The sequence below is a fragment of the Cryptomeria japonica genome, chromosome 6 (genome assembly GCF_030272615.1).
Source record: "Cryptomeria japonica chromosome 6, Sugi_1.0, whole genome shotgun sequence".
Taxonomy (NCBI): Eukaryota; Viridiplantae; Streptophyta; class Pinopsida; order Cupressales; family Cupressaceae; genus Cryptomeria; species Cryptomeria japonica.
In genome coordinates this window covers 528,543,393-528,566,704 of record NC_081410.1, presented here as the reverse complement: position 1 = coordinate 528,566,704, position 23,312 = coordinate 528,543,393, and the positions used below count along the sequence as shown (strand labels likewise).

The 23,312-nt window shown below is 32.9% G+C and overlaps 1 pseudogene; it reads right to left on the bottom strand.

Annotated features, from left to right (window-relative positions):
• Positions 1 to 1,245: 1,245 nt before the first annotated feature.
• Positions 1,246 to 22,579, bottom strand: LOC131067926 (alpha pinene synthase, chloroplastic-like; annotated as a pseudogene).
• Between the last annotated feature and the right edge of the window lie 733 nt (positions 22,580 to 23,312).

Below are 23,312 nucleotides of genomic sequence, written 5' to 3'. Positions count from 1 at the left end.
AAAATATATAATGCAATTTAGTTAAGTTTGGTGTAGTTTATTTATGTTTTGTTGTATCTCTTAAGTGTGTACATTATAGACATTGCAATTCCTTTTAAATATATATTTAAAGTGTTAAAAGTTAAAAAAAATAAAAAAAAATTGTGTTGTGTTATGTCCACTTGGGTAAAAAGTGAGCATGACATGAATGAAGTGCAATTTAAGAAGGAAAAGTGAGCAGCCATCTTAAGAGATAACAGAAGATCAATTAATCTATAGGAGTGGATGATGAAGAAGCAAATTTTGCAAGAAGATAATAAAGATAAGTAGGTTATGTGTTTAAGTCATAGGAGGATAGATAAGAGAACTGTAAGTCTATTGGTACCTTTGTTAAAAGTATACATTGAATAAAAGTGGTATTCCTTCTAGCTGTAAGGCTTGAGGGCCTTGTTACCAACTCTTACTACATGATTTTTAAAAATATTTTTTGAATAGTATAAATTTCAAATTTCAAATTTATGTATTATTGCAAATTGGGTTAATATGAGTATAACAAAATTATATTTTATAATGTTATAAGAATACTTGTAAATTATAACACATTTGTTTACACATCTAAAAATTCAAGTTTCTTTTTTGAAGGTCAGTATTGAGACAAAGAGTTGTATTGAAAATTCTCAAGAATGTAGATTTAGTGATGAGTCGTCTCTCTAATTAATTGAGTTGTACACAATTTGATCTTTATAATTTATAAAATCTCTTAAAGTACCATATTTTTCTCTTAGTAGGTAGTAAAACTTGTCCCAGATTAAATTATACATTGGACATCTAAATACAAAATGTTTTGCTAATAATTGTTCATTATTGCAAAGTCTACAAACACATAGATCTCCTAGGATAAAGTGATTTGATATCATACAAAAAAAATGAGAGTATAACTATAAGTAACCTAAAAGAAATCTCAAATCAAAGGTAAGCCCAATGTACTTGGGAGGAATAATGTGTGCATCTTCTACATGAATAAATATTTAAAATAGTGATACATTTATTTGGCAATGGCTTTGTGTATTTTATCCAAGTTTTTTTTATATAGACTTTATAAATCTCATCCCTGAACCTATAGATAAACATCGCTTATCAATATATAGTGAGAATTTATAGAAAATATATTAGAACGAAGATGATCAATACAAACACCAAATTCATATAAGAAATACACACATTGAGCGAACCAACTATTTTTTATCCCACACTAGTACATTTGGGTCAAGATTTTGACGGCCAATCGTCGGATTTCCGACCACATTTCGTCGCACTACTGACAAAAACGGCCGTCAAAAACTTTATGTCGGAAGTTTCGACTATCCTCATGGTCGTCGCAATTTCGACATTACCACAACCTTTCTGATGGCCACCATGCATGCTCATTTCGCGAATGAATACCGTCGCCATCTTGGGCTGTCATCGGAATTCCGACACCAAAGTATAAAATTCCGACAGAGGAGTGCCGTCGGATGCACAACATCCTTGTCGGGCGTTTCATTAGTGGTCATCGAAATTCTGACGACGAGAGATGATGTGGGTCGAACGGCTTTTCCGTCGGTGCATGAAAGCATTGAACGAGTTCTACTTTTAAAAATTACATGAAACATTTTTAATTTATTTGATTCAGTGTTATTTGCAAAAAATGATTATCAATGATGTTTCCTTTCTCCAAGAATTGTCTTGGACCTTTCCATCAGATAATATGTAACATCGAATGACTAAATTTTTTCTTTACAATTGCTTATTTAATTTAAGTATTATCTCAGCATGAATTAAAATTTATATCTGTACGAAAGCAGAACATACAAGTTGAAGAGTCTCTTGCATGCAAATTTCCTAAAAGAAAGAAAGCAGACATTATCTTGAATGACATGGAAACAAGCTCATTTGCTGCCTAGAAGAGAGCAATTGGAGAATGGTAGAGGAAAGTGTTTAAGGGTGATAAATAGATAGATAGTATGCAATACAAACAAACAATGTCTAGAGTGTCTGATGTGATGCCTCTAATTTATGTTCGGAGGGTCTAACTGGTTTTGGAGTTCCTGTGAAACCTATTGCGCCATGCTTGGAGGAAATCAATGTGTTCGTGCAAGGAGCACCTTTTTTCTATTATGAGAATGATACTTTTGCACCTAGGGATATTTGGAAGTCAATATCCAAAGATTTCTATAGTGTGGAACAAGAGTTGACGGACTCGAAGTATAATTGTCAGCTTTCAAAAGACCAAGAGGTTATGTACACAATCTCCCAATCAAAGAGCAACCACAAGAATTACCTCTCCCCACAATGACTATTCAGGAAGCACTTCCTCAAATAAAGGACTATTGGCCTCCATGGGATCAAAGAAAAAATTAAAGCATAGACTCTAGACGATGTGGTGGTGTCCTCCATGAAGAACTCTACACTATAATTGAAAATTCACAAGGGAAACTGCAAGATAGTGAAGAGAAATACAATCTTGAAAAGTGGGAAGAATGGATCTTGGTTTGGGTGGGGCCAACTCAAGTGGCTCCTCTAGAGGTTGACAAGATAGAAATCATATTAGGATTTCAAAAAGATCACACTCGTGGAACTTCGTGTGTGAGTGATCGATTGCAGTGTTTGGGTAATGCATTCCAAATAGATACAGTCTTGATGGCATGCAACTGTATAGATATCTTTGATGCCAAGAATATCTTTGATATAGATTAAAAAAAATGGGATTAAACCAGGGCTCAAGGACCCATCTACACAATAGCAATCATATGACAAGAGTAACCACTGCCATGAGATATGAAACTTAAAACAATGTGACAAAGATATTACTATGTATAACTTGAGAGCATTCAGAATTATACCCTTATTTGATCCAAGGGGTTATATGGAGGGGAAGATAGTGAGAAAGTATGTTTATCTGACTAGAGATTTTTTTGGAAAATTTTGCCAAAAAATCTCAATTTAGAGAAAGTGATTATTGTACTACCTTACTTTGTTTTGTCTTAGCTTGAAAAAAAAAGTCTAGTTTAGATTATTTTCCTATAAAGAAAAATGCTCTAACAATATTGTTATCAAATGCAAATATTTAGAAGCTATTCCATATGATATTCTTGATAAAACCATTTCTTTTATAGAATCTAGAAAGGTAAATATTTTAAGATTTGACTATGGATATAGCCACCCAAGATCTAGAGGTCTAATGGAAAGCACAACAAAATGAGAAGATCAATATGACCCAAATAAACTATATTTCTATCAATGAATGCAAGTTTACAATATGAATGAATGAGATTATAAATAGAACCCCTTGATTATATAGGTCAAGATGAGACATGTACGATATCATCATATTATGAAAGTATCTTAATCTTATGATATGAGACATAAAGTGATAAGTATCCTATGTATACCTTAAGTAAACTTAAATGATAAGGCATAAAAATGACCTAATAGTGGAAGTAGCTAGGTAATATCCCTATTACACCAACAATTATTGCTACTTGTTCTTTGATTCATCTCATTGATATGGCTCAAATTGAAATAATTCATTTCATCAATCAGAACAAATATATTCAAAATTTTACTAAGCAATAAAACAAGTCTCGTGATCCTTACTTTCCTTAAACTGGCCCCTTTGGTTGCTAGCCCTTTAGTCACAAGCATTACTCTCACAAAAAATACAAACTCATTTTTTGTAAGTGATCCTTTAATCATCATCATTTTCATGCTCTGAACACACTTACCTTTGCAAGTGCAAGTATCCCAAGCCTCGATCCAAAACTATAATCTACTATATTTGTAACAAGCTTTGCCACATCACTTCAAATTGCTCTTGTAAGAACACAATTTTTAAATTAGTCTACATGACTAATGCAATATCATGGAGGGGTGTAGTAGAAGAAGACATATATCTCTATAAATAATATGAATTTTTTGAATCTGTTCTCAAAGATCAATGATGAAAATAATGAAGATGGGGTTTTTAGTATGATATATGAATTAACTGAACTACATACTATAAGAATGAATAGGTCTCAAGAAGATCAAGGAAGTAGAAGACAGAGGATCTCCCTATACTAGTAACACATTTAGAGGAAGGTAAATCACAATATTCTTTTAAAACTTTTATAGTGACTCTACAAGCTAGTACTAGACCTTTCCTAATTTCTTTCAAATTAGTAAACTAATGAAGATATGACTGTTCTTTAGGGAACATCTAAGAACCAGTAGGAAACACCAACACATATATATCCATATAAATTGAGAAACAACAGCTCATCTAGGCTTTCGTAGTTATTTCTCAGTTATGGACAGCAATAGTATATGTACAGGTTTAAAGTTTAAACCTTGGCCATGGAAGTATTTTGATTTAAAGTTTAAGCAATAGTATATGTACAGGTTTAAAGCTCGGTCAACTTCAGTTGCTGGTGTCATCTCACTCCAGCTGAAGGAGGGAGCTATAGGGCTACAGATAGCATTATAGACCATACACTCCAAACACCATACTAAAAAACCAACCAAATAGTCGGGGACTTACTAGACGCAGAGCGGACGGACCAGAGCTTAGATACATGCACGAGACTAAGGCACTTTCCCTCCACACCGACCACCAGCCCTTGACTCCGCCTTTGCCTTTGCTGGCTCAGATGCTTCTTCCTTCGCAGAAAGGCACCAATCAATGATATTGGGACGAATGAGAGGCGGGATTTATGAAATGACTTGGTCTTTTCTTTTTTTTTTAAGTAATGCACGCGGTCATCGGAATTTCAACGAATGCAGGCACTTTTTCTTAAAAAACCCTAATGTCATTGCCAATTTCTTCTACGTCGAAACCAAATGTTGAATTATCGTCGGAATTCTGATGAAATCGGGCATTTTAAAAAAAAAAAATCAAGTTTGATCACAATATACCTTCTCCATCGGAAACCTCTGTCGAAATTTTAAGCTAAATGTATTAGTGCCAACATGTTCGCATAACTTGAAATATGGTTGAAGAGCCTTGAATAACTATCTATTATGTTCAATTATTGTATTTGTCATGCATATTAATCTATGAAGTAATGCTAGTACATGAAATCAAATTAAAATGTGAAGATGATGAATGAAAAATTCAGCTAAGATAATAACTTGTGGAACTAACAATTATTCTTCTTACTAAAAGTAGAAATCCTCCTCTTTGAGAGGATGTTGAATTGTCTGAAAATGAAATGCTTATACCTCTTTGTGAATTTTTGCTTGCCTCCACATGGAATTATGATTTCATGGTATAGAATGATGATCTCCTCTTCAATGCTTGAAATATTGACTCTATTGCTTCTCGAAAGCTTGAAGGAGGATTGAAAATGCTCAATTTCTCTTTAATTATTGATCTCTTGAATGCTCGAATGCTTGATAATGATTGTGTATGATTGTCAAATGAGAGGGGATATCCCTCTTATATACTTGCCCGTAGGATTAATTGACTAATTTTTTAACATGAGCTGACATAGGGGGATTTTTCTACTTCAAATTTGAGGTAGGAGAGGGAGAGGGGTCCAAGATAGGTCCCCATTAAGGAGGACCAGAGCTCCACACCTTGGTCATGCCCTAATTTGGGGCAAGATCGAGGTGCAGGAAGGGTATATTAATGAATTGTATGAAGTTTTTGGTATGTATTAGCATAATTAGGTCTTGGATTAGGCTAAGAGGTGCAAACACTAAGGCTAAGACCCAAAAGCAGTCAAAAATTGTAAGGGGTGCAATTTTAGGACGTTACAGATAGACACACCAGCTATCAGGCAACATATAAGAAAGCCTAAACTAGAACTAGCTCAGTTTGTATTAGGTATATAGGTAGCTACAGTTTGTCACCAAGAAGAAGAAAGAACATAAACATAGAGACACTCTAAAGATATTAAGTCTTCCTATGAAGTGTCTCATGAGCTTGAGGTTTGTGCTGATGAGCTAGATATCAACACATGTGATGTATGATGGTTCTCCCCTGTCCCTAAATGTAATGATGTTGAATAGGAGGCATTCATCCAATATGAAAAATGTTTCTTTTGACATTAGGGATAGGGTTTCTGATCTCAAATGTTTTACTTGGGACCAACATACCAAGATCAATGAGGTTGGTCAACACATGTTGACCATGCAAATATTCCTTTTGTTGTTCAACTTGACAGCTTGCTCGAGCTTCACAGTTTCCACTTTGATATGTCTAAGGAGCCCCCTTATGCAGATCAAGATAGGGATATGGTATACTTGTCATCCCCATGTGATTTTGTGGCCTTTTCTTTTGTTTTCAACTCATACTAGGAGCACAATAGCTATGATAGTAGTGACTCTCCCTTTGTGTGAAGAGGTTTCCTTCTCTTCTGCAAGAATTGGATCTAATAATGGCCTACCCCTAATGCATCTTCTTTTTGTTGTTGAGCATACATTTATTGTGCCTCCATGTGTTTCAGAGGCTTGTTTTATGGAGATTCCCTATGAAAACAAAGTAAATGGTTAGTTTTCTTCTCACCACATCAACAACTTGTATGCTTTGTTGTATGCATACAAGATACTTCAATTGTTGCAGTTGGCTGGTGACTGCAACTATGGCAGAAAGGAGATCAACTCCTTTAAAAGGTTCCTCTTTGACAAAGGCAAAAGGCATCATCTGCCACTTATTTTAGCAATGTAAATATTAGTCATTTTTTCAGTTTTCCAAGTGCATGTGCATAGGCTATTATCCAGAATGGTAAAATTTTGATATTTTGCGGGATTATAGGGGCAAAGAAGTATCTATTTTTTTCATGCCTTGACTCTATGCCCAATGGAATCATTTTAGAGACACCTGGTCTTTCCCTAAGCAGGCTTAGGGTCCCCTCCGAGTCACCAAAAAGTTGACCCTTTTGTGTCAACCCCCCTGAAGATAACCGATCTGAGTTTTGCTTATGCATACTAAATTGGCAGTAAGCAGTCAGGGGTCTTTTCATCTTTTTGGGCATGCCAAAAACTTTTGTCACAAAAGTTTGCACCCTTATTGAACACTTGTTCTCAACAACCTTGTGAAACATGAAACTGACCTCCAAGTGTGAGGTTGAGTCTCTGGAGAAGGCTGACTTCCTTTCCAATCCAAATGCAGAGTGTTGGACCAACCCAACATTGGTTTTAAACTAATCTATGGATTTTGACAGGGAAAAGGGAGAGAGAGAGAAGGGTTGCTTGAAAGAAGGGAAAGAGGTTTGCACCTAGACTGAAATGTGATCTCCCTGGTTATGACTGGACAAAACACTAATAAAACTTTCCCAGGTATGCAAATATTTCTATCCTGATTAGCCACCTAAATGCGAGTGAAGATTGGAATTATATGAAATGAGGAGAGGAACTAAGCTCAATTCCTCTCCTCATTTCATAGAATTCCAAGCTTCACTCGCACTTAGGTGGCTGATTACGATAAAAATATGTGTATACTCGAGGCAGTTTTATTGATGTTTTGTGCAACTATAGGTAGGGAAGATCATCATTTCAGTCTAGTTGCAAACCTCTTTCCCTTCTTTCAAGCAAATCTTCTCTCTCTCCCTTTTCCCTATCAGATCATAGATTAGTTTTACTAGTGTTGGGTTGGTCCAACACTCTACATTTGGATTGAAGAGGAAGTCGGCCTTATCAAGGATGAAATTTTTTGTGACAACAATAACCTCTACATTCATCAAAATATATAAAAATAATAGGAAAATATGTAAACTAAGCTATAGGTTCTAATACTAAAAGAATGTTGTAATTTTAAAAGGGTCACTAAAACATGTAGATAGTTAAGTATAATTATTGAAGGATCACTAGTGCATGTGGAGATTCATGTTAGTATTTTATAAATTTATAGAAACTATCGTGTGCATCTAGAATTTATTTTAATTATTTTTCCCAACACTTTCTAATCTTTTGCAACTCCAACATTAACTTCAAAAGGTTAATTTGACATCAATTTTTACTACTAGCCTAATTTCATTTCAATCTCATCTCTCATCCTTATTTTATGAAATTTGATTATAAGTAGGGTTTTACAGTACTATTATTTATAAGGATAAACAATATTTAGTAAATATAATAACACATAAGTAGTTTGAATAACACCTCTAACATATTAATGGAACTTATTTTGATTCTACATTTTGGTAATCATTTTTTTGAGTCTCATACCCTCCAACTAAAATGATTCCTTGGGAAAGCCTCTAATTAAGGACCAACACTAAAATGTTTTGCTTGTGACTAGTGATCTTGCGGATATGTAAGAACAAAGTAGGGTTGTCATTGCAATGGACTAGCAGGTATGTGGATAGGGATGCAAATTCCTATTTTATAATGTTAATCTAATAATTAGAACTTCTACAACAATGTTCACTCTCTTTTATATAAAATAAATTAATATTATTATAAATTGCTTCAATTTTTTTTCAATTTTAATGGGATATAATAGAATTATGTCAAATTTAATGGTAGTAATATAGAGAAACCTTAATACCTTTCTCAATGAATAAGTAGATTAAAAGTCAAATTTCAAGTTTCTTTTTTTTATTTAATAAATCGAGTATTTATCACTTTTACATGTGTAAAAACTGATACTTGAACTAGTGAGTTTAACATTTTGAAAGTAAGAGTTTCTAGTTTAAAGATCCAAAAGGTTTTTAATCTCAAAAAGTTAAAACATACTAAACATTTTTTACAACTTTTGTTTAAATTTTTGGACTTCCTATTAACATTGAAAACAAAAGTATTACTTTTCTTAAATGTAGTTTACAAATTTTTTGGTAAGAAATGTATTATTTGTCAACTAAATCTACACTACACAAATTATATTGACAAAAGAATTACATTAATTAAATGTGTAAAAAGTATAGGATATGATTCAAGAATTCTTCTAGGCAATGCAATCATCAACTATTAAAACCAATTTATTATTATGGAATTATCAACCTACAAGTAATACATTTCCTTACAATCTTAACAATTATAATCAATGAAGAGTTTAAATTACAATGGAACATTTTGAACCAATATTTTCATAATATGGTCTCTTGTATCTTTCATGGAATTAGTGAAGCCATCCCTCTCTCTATAACATAATTGAAACCCTCTTGATATAGAAATTGCGTGATCCTTACTACATGTTGGTATGTCATCTGAATTGAAATATTCCCAGGTTAGTTCTTTGAGTAATTTCTCCTTTAAAGAATTAAGATAATCCAAGGCCTCCTCTTCTGTCGATTGAGGATTACCTCTCATATAACATACTACACTTGAAGCTTTCTCACCCCTAGCAGCTTCAACTTGTATGATATCACACATTATAATTTTAATTTAGTTCTTTGTCCATAAAAGAAAAGGGATTTATACAAAAATATTTGAGTTAGTATTTTTTCTATCATACCTTGAAACTATTAATATCACTGCTTAATCGAAAAGTCACTGCTAAAATATCCATGAACCTTGAAGGAAAATTAGTTTTTAGAAGAAGCCTTTCAAGAAGTAGTGCATCCAATGTTAAGTGAGGTTGTAGAATAAGTATTCCACCAGCAATAATTTTTCCATTCTCTAAATACTCCTCAAAAGTTGGTATATGACCAATAGAAATCCACTCTGCCTCTTTCATGAAAGAATCCAAGAATATCTCCCACTACATTACATATTCATCATTTATAAACTTTTATTTTTTCTACATGAAAGGAAATTTTCCAACACTTTAAAAGATTAATATAGTATTTACAAGTACTTACAACTTTTCTCACATAGTCAATTGTATCTCGACCTTGGGTCTTTGTTGCCTCTTGTGCCAAATCATTCATCATTTCATAAAAAGTCATGAAGACAACTTTCATATACTCAGGAAGGCAATCTATAGCAGATGGATCCCATCTAACATAATAAAAACATATAATGATATTATTAAAAAGAATATTTATTTCTAAAATATCCTTACTATCAATAACCATTTCAATTAACATTGTAGGGCTACTTTTAGATATTATTTTTCACCTTTTAACTGTATTTGTGAAGAGTTTGAGCTCCTTGAGTGTCCCATATGTGTTATATATATCATACATAATTGTTGCAAGAGAACAAATTTTTGCAAAGCCAATTTTAAAAGCATAATACTTTGGTTCTATACACCCTCCCGCAACCCAAAAGTAAAATTCCACATATCACTTGCGAATAAAATCTAATTGAGGCACATTTTGTCATAACCCTCTTTTTGGACCTTGATATGACTTGTTATTAATAATAATAATAATAATAATAATATTATTATTATTATTATTATTATTATTATTATTATTATTACTACTACTACTACTATTATAATATTAATTTTATGAGTAATGTTAGAAAGAAAAGATAAATTGAAATGAGGTTGAAGTTTTTAAATAAAAAGGAATTTAAGTGGTGACACACACATGAGGTCATAATTTATTTGAAAATTGCTTATTTTCTCAATATCCTAATTGAGCACATGGTGTAGGAGAAATAAGAAGATTCTAGAAAAGAAATTTAAAATTTAAAATATTAAAGAATAAATATTATATTTAGCAAATATATGACATGGGAGTTACAAAATTATTCTATGACAAGAATAACTCTATTCATGGCATTTTTATGACAAAGGAGTTACAAAATGCATTTTTGGGGGAGAATTCAAATTTGAATTTCAAATGCATGGTCAAGTGTAACCCCCACTATGACAACAATCATTTTGCATGAAATTAATTTTGAAAATTCTTATTTTCTCAATATGTTAATTTAGCACATGTCGTAGGAGGAAATAGAAGCTTCTAGAGGTAAAATTCAAATTGCATATTCTTGCATGTAACTCCTCCACCAAGTGATCAATCAATTTTGCATGAAACCAATTTTAGAAAAGAACCTCCATTTTCAATTAATTATCTTGATAGTGGAATTGGTGCATCTTTTCTATATAATGTATGCATATCTTTCAAAAAAAGAGTTCATAGTTTGGGAATGAAAAGAAATTTTCTAGAGTTCTTGTTCTTGTTGGTAGAAGTAGAATTTGGTAGTCACTTGTATAGTAGGTTTCTTTTAAGTTTGGTTGAAGAATTTTTCATGAAGCTACAAGAAAGGATCTAAGAAGGATAGCTGGAAGATTGGACTTAGCATCAAGCTTCGACAATCCAGGTTCTCGTTGTTGGGAATATGAAGCCTAATGGTCACATGACCATTCCACTTCTCCAGACTCCTCATTTCATATCTGATATGTTTATATAAATGGCTGTGTGCAGTCCATACAAAATGTACTGTGTAATGGATATTGTTTAATGAATAAGTTTCCTTGTGTTTCTGGTGGATGTAGCCACTTAGTGGTGAACCACATTAAACTCCTGTTATGAATTGTTATGTTTTTATATCTACTTTATTTTCATTTAGTATGTTTTCTCTGCTTATTAAAACTAACAATTGGTATCAGAGCCATGTTGGCTTGAGCAGAGATGGAGGAAGAAGGAGAAGGTAAATCTTATAACTTCTATGGTAGTTTTATGTTCCATGTAAAACTATGCTTCAAGCGCCGTGTACATTGGTGGGATGGCTGGAAGAAAGAGGGGGACTCAATTGACAAGGAGAATCCAGCGAAAGGAAAGGATGTTGGGATTCTTATCTGCTCTCCCCTAGAGCCAGCCTTGGCACTTATTGGCCAAACTGTTAATGGTCGGGAAGTTGTTGGCATTCGTGTGGTGAAGGTTGAACCCCATGATGCATTGGTTGGAATTTCCTAGCAGAAAGATGTTGGAAAAGAGGTTGTTGTTGAAGAGGATGAACTCAAGAGATTGCAGAAGGAAGGGTGTGTGCCATTGGAGACCCAAGCTAAATTTGTTGTTGACTCCCAGGATGAGGAGGGTGCAGATTGGAGTGAGGTAGCAGGGCAAGGAAGCTTGGAAGAAATGGTGGCTTCAGAGAGCTCTGTAGATGGCATGGTCTTGGTAAAAATAAAGAGAAACTCATATGATGATGACAACCTTTGCACAGATAATTTCATAGAAGCTTATGAGCCTATGGACCTGGATGAAGAAGTGCAAGATAAAAGGTAGTTTTCTAGTTTGAAACAGAAGCGTCCATTAACAGGAGCTCAGGATAATGGGTATCGCTCCAAACATTTTCAGGCGTCACAAGGAGAGAAGGAAGATAAGGTTCACCACCCTAATTGGATGGATGTGGATGATAGTGTCACCGTGGATAATGAGCAGCCCAAAGTTGAGAAGAGCTGTGTGAAGGAGAAACTTGAATCCAAGGTTTAGAGTAATGCCAAGATGGAGATTCCCCCTTCTCCAGAAGTGGCCATGGCAACCGTAGAAACTGAAGAGCCAAGGCAAACAAGGGCATGGCATAGAACGCAATTCAAGGCCTTCATTGTTGTTGGTTCCCTCTGTGCTCACGGTAAAGGGGACTTGGTTGCTTCCCACGATTGCTCCCAGTCTTCATTGATCGGTGCCAAGGAGGATTCTTGGTTTTATGTGACGAGAATAGAGCGTATCTACATTTCTAGGTTCGACAACTTGGCAACCTCACGTCTTTTTGAGGTTACTTCTTCGATGCTTTCACAACATATGTTGAAATCGATGGTGCGAGCCTTCTTCAGGCCTGGCAGTAATAGTCACAACTTTGACACCCTCATTGACCTACATAGTTCTTTGGGCGACAAGCTACTTGGGGTTTTCGACACCACCAAGGGCATCATGACAAAAGAACACGAGCAATATTTAAGGGATACTTTCCCTGAGGTTGAGGGAGAGTTGGAGCGTGTGAGGGCGTGTAAGGATGAAGATAATTTGATCACAAAATTATAGGCTTTTGAGGAGAGTGTACTTGTGGTACAACTAGATGTGGTGCTCCTTCTCAGGAGAGTGAAGGGAATTCAGACTCGAGATTCCAGTCCGGTGGAGAAAGAAGTGACTTTGGTTCATCTGCGGAAGTTCACTTACCGCCCCCTCAAGGCTGCAAGCCAATCATTTGATGATGTGCAGACGCTCGGGCAAGGCGGTTTTAGAGCCATTTACAAAGGTCAACCTGGACATTACGGGAAGGAAATCACAGTAAATAAGCTTGATTTTACTTCTTTGCAGAGTGAGCGGGAATTTTCAACTAGGCGTTTCAATAGTTCCTTCATAATGGTGCTTGGGGAAAACATGGATAACAAGAAGACTACGGTAATGGATGCTATAACAAAGAATTTACATGAAAGATCACCATCTAAGATGGTTCATTTGGAGAAGAATAACGGTGTGAGTATGATAGAGGTTAGTAACGATAAAGATCCAAGTGTGGGCTGCGTTTATGCTTGCAATGATTTCGTGAAGGCGTTACTATATGCCAGTGTTGTGATAGAAATTGTGAGACTGGAGGAGGACAATCTGTGGTCTGATAATAACAGACGTTTCTTTGCCCACAAACAGACAGGTGTTAATTTTGTACCTGTTGTTCAAATTCCACCGCCACCCACTTCTGGGTAGAATGCTTATCAATTACAAAAGGAGGTTTCTCTCTCAGATTGGCAGTGGCAGCTATATACCCACCATCAAGACCATGAGGTTGACGAAGAGGTAGGTCGAATTACTCGCTTTCTCAAGACAGGGAAATATGAAGAGCGCGTAGGCACTGGGGCTCCTATCTATATGGTTTCCGTTTCAGAGTATCTCGTCGCTGAGGTTCTCCAGTTGGCTAATAGAAATGATAAAGAGTTGTGTAAGTTGTTGGTTTTTGTGACAATTGCCAACAAAGGCGTATTTCCCTATATTTATAATTCCTATGGTAGGTATGTTTGTAATAATTCCTATGGTAGGTATGAGAATTCTGATAGCAAATCATACTTCGGGGCCCTGGCACACCTAACGGCAGGGGAAGATATAATCAATTTTGGCAGGAATACTATGATTGTTCTAAAACTAGAATTTTTTTGTTGGTATTATTGCCCTGGCCTCATCACTCATGGTATTAGAGAAAGATGACATGTCTTCCATTTTTCTATCACGGGGGAGTACTGATGATCTGAAGGATTCATTTCAGGATGAAGGGTTCATTTTAGAACCAGTTAATGATTTTTTCAATGTTTTAGATATATTGGGAGTTAATTGTAATGTCATTCAGTCTGATGTGCTTTGGAGAAAATTAATCCGAAGTGTATGTGAGCAGAAGATCGCGAAGCTAAAATCTAGCAGGCTAGTTGTAATGTGAATTTCGAAAATGAAAGCAGGGATGCCAGTGCATGGCTGTGCTAGTTGGCCTTCACGGGGGAGATTGTTGGGAATATGAAGCCCAATGGTCACATGACCATTCCACTTCTCCAGACTCCTCATTTCATATTTGATATGTTTATATAAATGGTTGTGTGCAGTCCATACAAAATGTACTGTGTAATGGATATTGTTTAATGAATAAGTTTCCTTGCATTTCTGGTGGACGTAGCCACTTAGTGGTGAACCACGTTAAACTCCTGTTATGAATTGTTATGTGTTTATATCTGCTTTAGTTTCATTTAGTATGTTTTCTCTGCTTATTAAAACTAACACTCGTCCCTTGCATTCTCTCATTTACATGTGAAAATTTTGTAATTTTTTTTATATATAGATTTTGTCTCTCTGGAATCTTCATTTATATAAAAAAAAAAAGTGCTCATCTTAATTGTTTAGAAAGATTAATCAAAAGAAAATCTACTTTCATTATAAATAAAAATAACTAAATAAAAAAAAATAATACACAGATAAAAGTTCTTTTTCAGAAAAATGCATATGAATATTCTTTTTATATATTTAATTTGTTTTAGAGAAAAAGAAAAAAAAATCAAATCTTTGCTTTTGCTTTCTTGAATTTTAAAATCTAGAAAAGATCTTTGTAAAAAAAAAAATCTTATTTTCCATATGTAATTATCTCCATGTGAGTAAACTTATCTTTCTGTGAATATATGTTGATCATCTGTGTATAAATCCTTAATTTGTTTATTTTATTACTTTCATGTGAATAAACTTATTTCTGTGAGCATATGATTACTTGTGTATAAATATTACTTCTCTTATTTATTATTTTTCCGTGAATAAATATTCTCTGTTAATATAAATTTATTCATTTGTGTATAGATCTTGTTTTACTCTTTTTGTGAGCATAAAGCATAAAATTGTTCCTTTGCGTAAACACCTGTGAATATAATCTTTCCTTCCATGTAAATAAATTTTACTCTCTCTGCGAATTAATTTAATTATTTTTCTGTGAACATATACTTGTTCATCTATTCAGAAAAATTTGCAGCTCCCTGGGAACATGTGTTTTTCTTTCTCCTTGAATAATATCACTTCTCTGAGAAACTTAAAAAAAAAAATTTACCCATCTCAGAATGCATCAGAGATAAAATTATTTATTTACTTATTTATTTTCTTTCACTTATTGTTCTATGTGAATTAATTATATCTTTTAGTGAATATATTATTTAATTCCCAAGTCTATCTCTGTTTTTTTTTTTTTTATAAACTCAGATCAAATCAATATATATAGATAAATACATTAAAAAAATATGTAAGTATCCATGTTATATCAATTGTTATAGCTGTTGTTATTTTTATAATTTTGTTTTTAATTTAGTTATTAATAAATTATTAATATAATTGATATATTATATATAGTTGACTATAATAAGTTTAGGATATAAAATAATATTGGTATATGTTGTCTTAAAATTGGTACTAATTGATTATAAATAACATCTTGTTAATGTTAAATTGATTTGCTTTGATTCGAGTTGAGTGAATTAAATTATAATTTAATAATTGTTGAATGAATGAATTTTGGCCTTATTAAAAGTAAAATACAATTAGGATTTACAATTAAAATTTATTTTATGTATATATACTAAGGGGTTTATTTAGTTAAAATTTATTCATTAGAATTTGGTAATTAAAATTTATTTATGTCAATATAGTTGAAATTTAATTTGTAACCTACTCTTATAAGAAGAGATTTATTCTTTAGTGTATAGTAAAGTTTGTTTATTAAAGAAAAAATTAAGAGGTGATTAATCCCTTAGGGGGGAAAATGATATTTCACTAATGATACACTTATTCTATAGTATTGGTTTTTTCTTCTTCAAGTGTCTCTATTTAGTCTCAAATTGTACCTAGTAGTAAGTAGATTTTCCCAAGACATTTAATACATTTCAAATATCTAAGTTCTTTATTTATTTATTTTTAATTTTTGGACTCCAAACTATCTTTTGTATATTTCAATTAGTACAAGCATCAAATGTTAAAGGAATTTACCTAACAAGTAGATGTGTTTAGATTCATAGTAACCCTTTTAGGTATTTCAACAATATGAGTTAATGTTAGACAAATTTTTGCCTCAATTTGAAAGGTTGATTATTTGATTTGTTTCTTTATTAGATTCCAAGATATGAGTATATAAGGCATTGCGAATAGTCACTTCTTTTAATAGTTAAAATCATTTACCTTCTAGCTAAAAGAAACATAAGACTAGTAAAAAGGAAAATTTACACTTAATAATACAAGTAATTAGTAAGGATAAATTTAATTGACATTAAAATTAGAGGTAAATTGCATAGTTAAATATTCATATGGTAATAGTATTAATTAGGATGCAAAGAGAGTTTATTCAAAACTGAAATTGTTTTAGCAAATGAGTTTCAAGAAACCTATTCCGTGATCACTTAGAAAATTAAATAACAATTCTAATTGAGGCTAATTTAAGGAGAAAACATTAGCTCCCTTTGAAGTATTTGAAATTGATAAAGAACTATTATTTGTAGAATGTATCCAACAATAAAGTTAACGTTACTTCAAGTGGAAGGAGTAATTAGTTATCACTTTATAATCTTGCAAAGGTATTAGTTCAAAAGCAACTAGAAATTTATTGATTGGAATTGTTTATTAGGAAACTTAGTATTATTTACTTGGTTAACTAGCAAGTGTTTACACTCTTGTCTAATCTCTTTTTCAAACAATTAGTAACTAAGAATAATGTGGTTAATTTGAAGCTTATTGTTGAATAGTTGTTTCCTTTTCCCTTCAACAAGTGAGTATTAAATTCATTTCCAAAATATAATTATTTGATAATTTAAATTCTATTTCAAGCAATTTAGTACCTTTCAAGTATTAGGATTCACATTTAAAGTAGTGTTATCATTTGTAGATGAAATTTGTATTACTTCATATGGGAGAATTAGTTGGGATTATTATTAAGTACTTTTCACTTGAAACAAGTAGGTGTTAAAATTCATTTCCAAATTCTTGCTATTCAATCATTTAATTTTTTTCAAGCAAACCAGTACTAGGATTCATACTTATTGCATAATGGTTTATCCAAAACAATTATATCTTGCAAGTAATTCAAATCTTTTTCATAAGTTATCTTTGAAAGTATCATGGTTTCCAAGCAATTAGTAATTTCATGTATTTAGTTTAAGTTTTCGAATTTTTAATTATCATAACTTTCCTTCGGAGAAAATACTATTCCAAGTAGTTGATGTTTATGTTCCTCTCAATTACGTAAAATTCATAGTTTAGTTTTTAAATTCAAGCGATAATTCCTTGTATATAATAGTCTCTTTTTCATAATTGTATTGGTATATTGCTTCTTTTAGGATTCATGAATTCAAAGTTAAATTCCTAGTTAGATAACTAAACAAGAGGAGTTGGAACCAAAAATTAGTGGCGTTCGGTATCTATGGTGCCTCTGGGTCACACTTACGGGTATTGTCGTCGTGTTGAACTACTACACTTAACGCCTAATAAAGCTGCAATAACGACATCTATGGCATCATCCCTCTAAATCGCCAAGGAGAAATAAGGGCCATTTGGAAGATAAAATCCAAGGGACAGGTAATCCCCCTTGGATCGATAATCTAAAAAGATTAATTTTTAAATGAATTTACATCTGCTCAATTAAACCTTAGAAAACCCCATTAGGGTTTGGCGATGTGTGATAATTTGGAATTTATCTATCTTGATGATTTTTTTTCAAAGTATGATAATGGATTAAGGGTGACGTATTTAATAGAAAATAGGACCTAGTTGTTTTAGGCCACAAGCATGAGGTCACCTTGAGCCTTTTTTCTATAGAGCTACCATTGTGGGTAGCAACCGCAGAGAAACTGTCTGGGACATTGACCCTAGAAAGGGTTGCGTACCCACCAAACAATTTACATTAAACCATAGTTAGAAATCAGAACTACATACTTTACGCCTTGATCCCGTGTTGAAACGGGTATGTAGGCAGTCTAGGGACGGAGTTGTCCCTTATACTCAAGCATTCGGGGATGGGGGTTAGGATTTGGTTATGGGTGAGTAGTTGGTTCTTGAAGCTCCTTGATCTTTTAAATCAAATGGTGCAAATAATAATTGAAATGTTAAAATTAATTCAATGCATACTCAGAAGGAATCCTGTATGGATTCGCTTGACTTCTCGAGGCTTTAGGCTGAATTTCGAGGCAGAACTCAAGCTTGTTAATGTAATTATTTTTTTATACTCCTAAGGATGACGACCTCGGTGCACTCCTAGTAGGGGAGTGTAGTCTTTAGAGAGTGGCTCAGGACCCGGATGGTCCTAATGAGTCTAAAGTCTCTGGCCAGAGCATATCCTATTATTATGAATAGATGCCTATCCCGGATTGGATAGATGAAACCTCTTGTCCTGTATGGACATATTCCTAACCCGTATGGTTAGATGCCTAACACGTATGGTTAGATGCCTAGTCCCGTATGGATAGATGCCTAACCCATATGGTTAGATGCCCATCCCAGTTGGATGGATGCCTATCTCATTTGGATAGATGTACCTGAGTATGTGATTGAATCAAAAATAAATAAGAATAAGTAAGAATAAGAAATCAATATTTTTATACATTAAAAAAAAAAAAAATCAGTTGAGTTTTTGGATTAAGTGGGTTACTACACATTTGACTCCATCCACCACCTGAACAAACAAGAAAATTATATAAACTTATTTTAGCGGTGTCATATGTACTCTCTATTAACTTATCTTTTAGTTTCATCACCATTTTTTTCTATGATTGATGGATCAATTAGAACACAAAAAATAGGACCTCACATGTGCACACTTGGGTGCTCTACCAAGATTGTTATAAGACTCGCTAATAAGTTTCAACATCTTCCTAGGCACCGTTTGGTGCATGGGTCTCTTAGTATGTCTCTAAAACTATACTATTTTCCAAACAAACTAGGGAACAAGGCTACAACCTCCCATCTTCTTGGTAGGGTGATCTATCACTAAACAATCAACCCACTTTTTCTCATATTTTTATTGTTTCTGGACATTAACTGCAATCCAATTTTAATTAGTTTAAATATAAGCCAAAAAAAAACTATAGTTACTTTGTCGATACATATTTAAATAACCTTGAGAGTACTTCAAGTTCTCTTTGTTGCATAGATTGCACCATATTGAAGTTTAACTTCGCCAAATCTAAAATCTTCTTGTTATTCATGCATGTCATCCTGTACATGAAAACATGGTGGTGTCATACTTAAAAAAAATATTTTAAAAACTTAAAATGAAATACTATGAGACATTGCTTGGAAATCCTCTTGTCATACCATGAAGTGTTTGTTCCATACATGTCAATATAATTCCTTGCTTCCAATCTAGGCATATTAGTGTGCCAACCATACTCCAAATTGAGTTTTATCTGGTGCACAATATATAAAAAAAATTAGCATAACTAAGAAAAAGAATTAACAAATGTTGAAAAGAAAAATTATTAACATGTATGTATTGAATACCTCTTGTAAAAGATTGGCATCATCAATTTTTGGCATAAATTGTTTTAAATATATAGATGCAAAGACTTTAGCCTCATCCATGACTTTCTCCTCGGGAAATGCAATGAGTGAAGCACAAAATAAATTTAATATTGATTTTATCTCCTCTTTTGACTAAGTATATGAACTCAAGAACTGCCCATCTTTCTCTTTAAAATTCTCTAGCACACTTTCAATTATTTTTTTGAAATATCATTTCTATATTTACAAAAATCTAATAAAAATATAAAAACATTATTAGTAGGTTAATAATGAAGTATAAATATTATCCATTGATAGAGAATATACATTATCTAATACATCATTTACGAGATCATAAATCCTTGGCTAAAACCTTTTTAACTAGAGTCAAAAAGAGCACAGTCCTAATTGCACCATTTATGATGTGAGTTTGGATACTTGACCAAATAATCAATAAAAATTCAAATTCAAAATCACTAAAAAATATAAATAAATAAATTATATCTTTGCAATAGTCGTCCACGATGGTTTGTAAGTTGCACTTTCCTCTGGTGGCTTTGCTAATGAAAATGAGTGCAAAACAAAAACATAAAAGTAATTAAAAACTATTCATTCCTGAAACAGTTCTCAAGTAATAGAATTTCTTGCAACTGTTACAAGTGGAAGACCACTCTTCCATCACCATTGGTTATGTTGCACCAGCTGTGTATGTCAATTTAAACAAAATCTAATAAAAGGAGGTGCAACACTTAGCCATTAGAGTATATAAGTAAAAGAAAGAGGATCCTAGAAAAAAATTATGGTTTCTTTCTACATTTTTTTTATAGGTATGAAGTGGTGCAATAGTTACATGCTTCTTTTGTAAATATGGATGATATTCGATGGTATCTAAAATAAGTACATAAATGTTATTAAATTTTAAAAAGCTAGAGGTCAAATCTACAATTGTAGGATCAGTCACATACTACTAAAAATGACTTTTGATATTAAAACAATCAAATAGAATGAACAATAGAATGTATATTAAAACAACTTGAAGTCTCCAATGAAACTGCGAGCTAGGTTCCTAATTGAGCTCTGTTTAAAGATATTTACTGTTCTTTAGACTCTCGTAAGATTAATTTTGACTTTAACAAGTAAAATCTCTGTTAATTTGGCAGTAGAGAATCTGCCACCCAGACTTTTTATAGTTTTTTAATGATCTTAGACTGTATATGTTAGGTTTGGAAGGATACTATATGTTTGTTATGGTCTGCTTGTCTGGTTGCTCTCCTTCTTGAATTCTCAGAAGGCTCACAGATGCTTCCAACAAGCTTTTTGATAAGATAAAAAAAATAGAATGTATAGAAATTGTTACATACACAACATCAATACCCAATACAACAGCTAAACTATAAATAATCATAACTAACAAAAAAAAAAAATTTATTCATTCTTAACTTTTATCATTAATTAAAAGTATCAAAATTTAGCAATAAAATCAAATTAAATTTTACTTCCTTTAAACTAATTGGCATTTAGAGTGATGATTAGGGGAAGAGCACCAATATATAACATAGTTCCAATAACCATCACCTTATTGTCATGTTGACCCTCCAATAGTCGTCATGGTGAAAACACCATTAATAAATTTGTTTTGTACCAATAGCCAATCATTTTTTGTAATTAATTGGCCCATTTTTGCACCACTATTGGAACATTTGTCCCATTTGTGCACCACTATTAGGACATTTGTCAACAAGTAATAGCAATTTTAAGTTGACAGTTACTGGAACATCTTTAGTTAGGTACCAGGCGACACTTTGAAATGTGTACTTTTTTTACCTTTGTGTGCATAACTGACTCCACAGCGTGCATCGTTAGTACCCAGAAGCCAGATCAATAACTATAAGCAGTTAAGTCGCATACAAAGACAACTAAAAGAAAAAATCAAAATCTAATGTACCGTTTAAAATCTGTGAGTGTACGAAATTAGCTATGACGACTACTGGTGCTCTTCCCCTAAAATTGAACAAAAAAAACCATATCTCGGACTTGAGTGCACAGGATTCTTAGATGTTCTCCAAACATGTAAATATCAATATCATGCAAAAACAGAAAAGTTTAACGTTATCCTGAAAGATCACCTGAAGAGACGCCATATCTATGCAAGCGAAGAATTTTGAGTGCCAAGGCTGTGGTGTTCAGATCTGCGTTAAAGCTCTTCTCGTTCCAATGCCTGCAACCCTTTAACTCAGCGCATATATATACATCGCTTAAGGATTCTCTGTTGAAGATTGATATAAGAAAGCAAACCTGTAAACATTATCAAGAGCTTCTTTTATTTCCTTTTGAAAATGGCGATCGATTCCAAGACGTTCAACGCTGTCCACCATGGAAAGTCGTTGGAGGAGAGAAGAATTCGGGGTTGACATTCCATTGAAAATCTCCTTCACTTCGTTAATCAGTGTCTCAGCTCGTTCAGCATAAAAAGGAGACTGTACCCAAACACAGATAACATCAATCAAACGAAAGAAATTACAGAAAAACAAAGAGCAAAGCTTTGAAGTAGAAAGTATAAGAGTTGCCTCATAAGAATTTTTAAGGGAGCGTATGAAATCATGGTCCCACAAGTTTGGGTGATAATTTGCAGCGCGGCGCTCAGTAGATTTAGAAGTGGTCGAAGCCTTGATAAGCATTATATCAATCCTATTCCTCTTTGGTTTTGGAAGGACATTTTTAGCAAAAGACTTGGTGGGCTTTTGTGTGGATGGGCGGTTGAAGGCAAGAGAGCTCACAGTCAAACAGGAAACTGAAATGGCAGCCATTGTTTCCAATTTGGGAAAGATATTTGATATCTGAGAAGAGGCTATTCAAGGTTATGCTTAAATAGCATTGAATGAAAAATTCTGCTTAATAAAAATACAATAGTTGTTTAGTATATTTAAGTTTCTCTTGACCTGTAAAAGTTGGTGTAGTGTATTTAATACAATAGTTGTTTAGTATATTTAGGTTTCTCTTCACCTTTAAAAAATTTAGTGTGCTGTATTTAATATAGTGGTTGTTTAGTATATTTAGGTTTATTTTCGTCTACAATGATATATATATATATATATGTATGTGTATGTGTATGTGTATGTATATCTATATATACATATATGTGTACATATATGTATGTATATATATATATATACATACATACATACATATATAGATACATACACATATATAGATATGTATACATATATATATATGTGTGTGTGTATGTGTATCTATATATGTATGTATGTATGTATGTATGTGTATACATGTATACACATACATACATACATACATACATATACATATATATATATACACATATATATGTATATACATGTATATACATACATACATATACATACATATATATATGTGTATATATATGTATGTATGTACATATATGTATGTATGTACATATATATATATATATTTATTTATTTTCAAAGTTATTCAATATCAAAATAGAGGCCAGGGGTCTTTTACACATAGTGTAGGATTCATTTGGCCTAAAAAATGTTA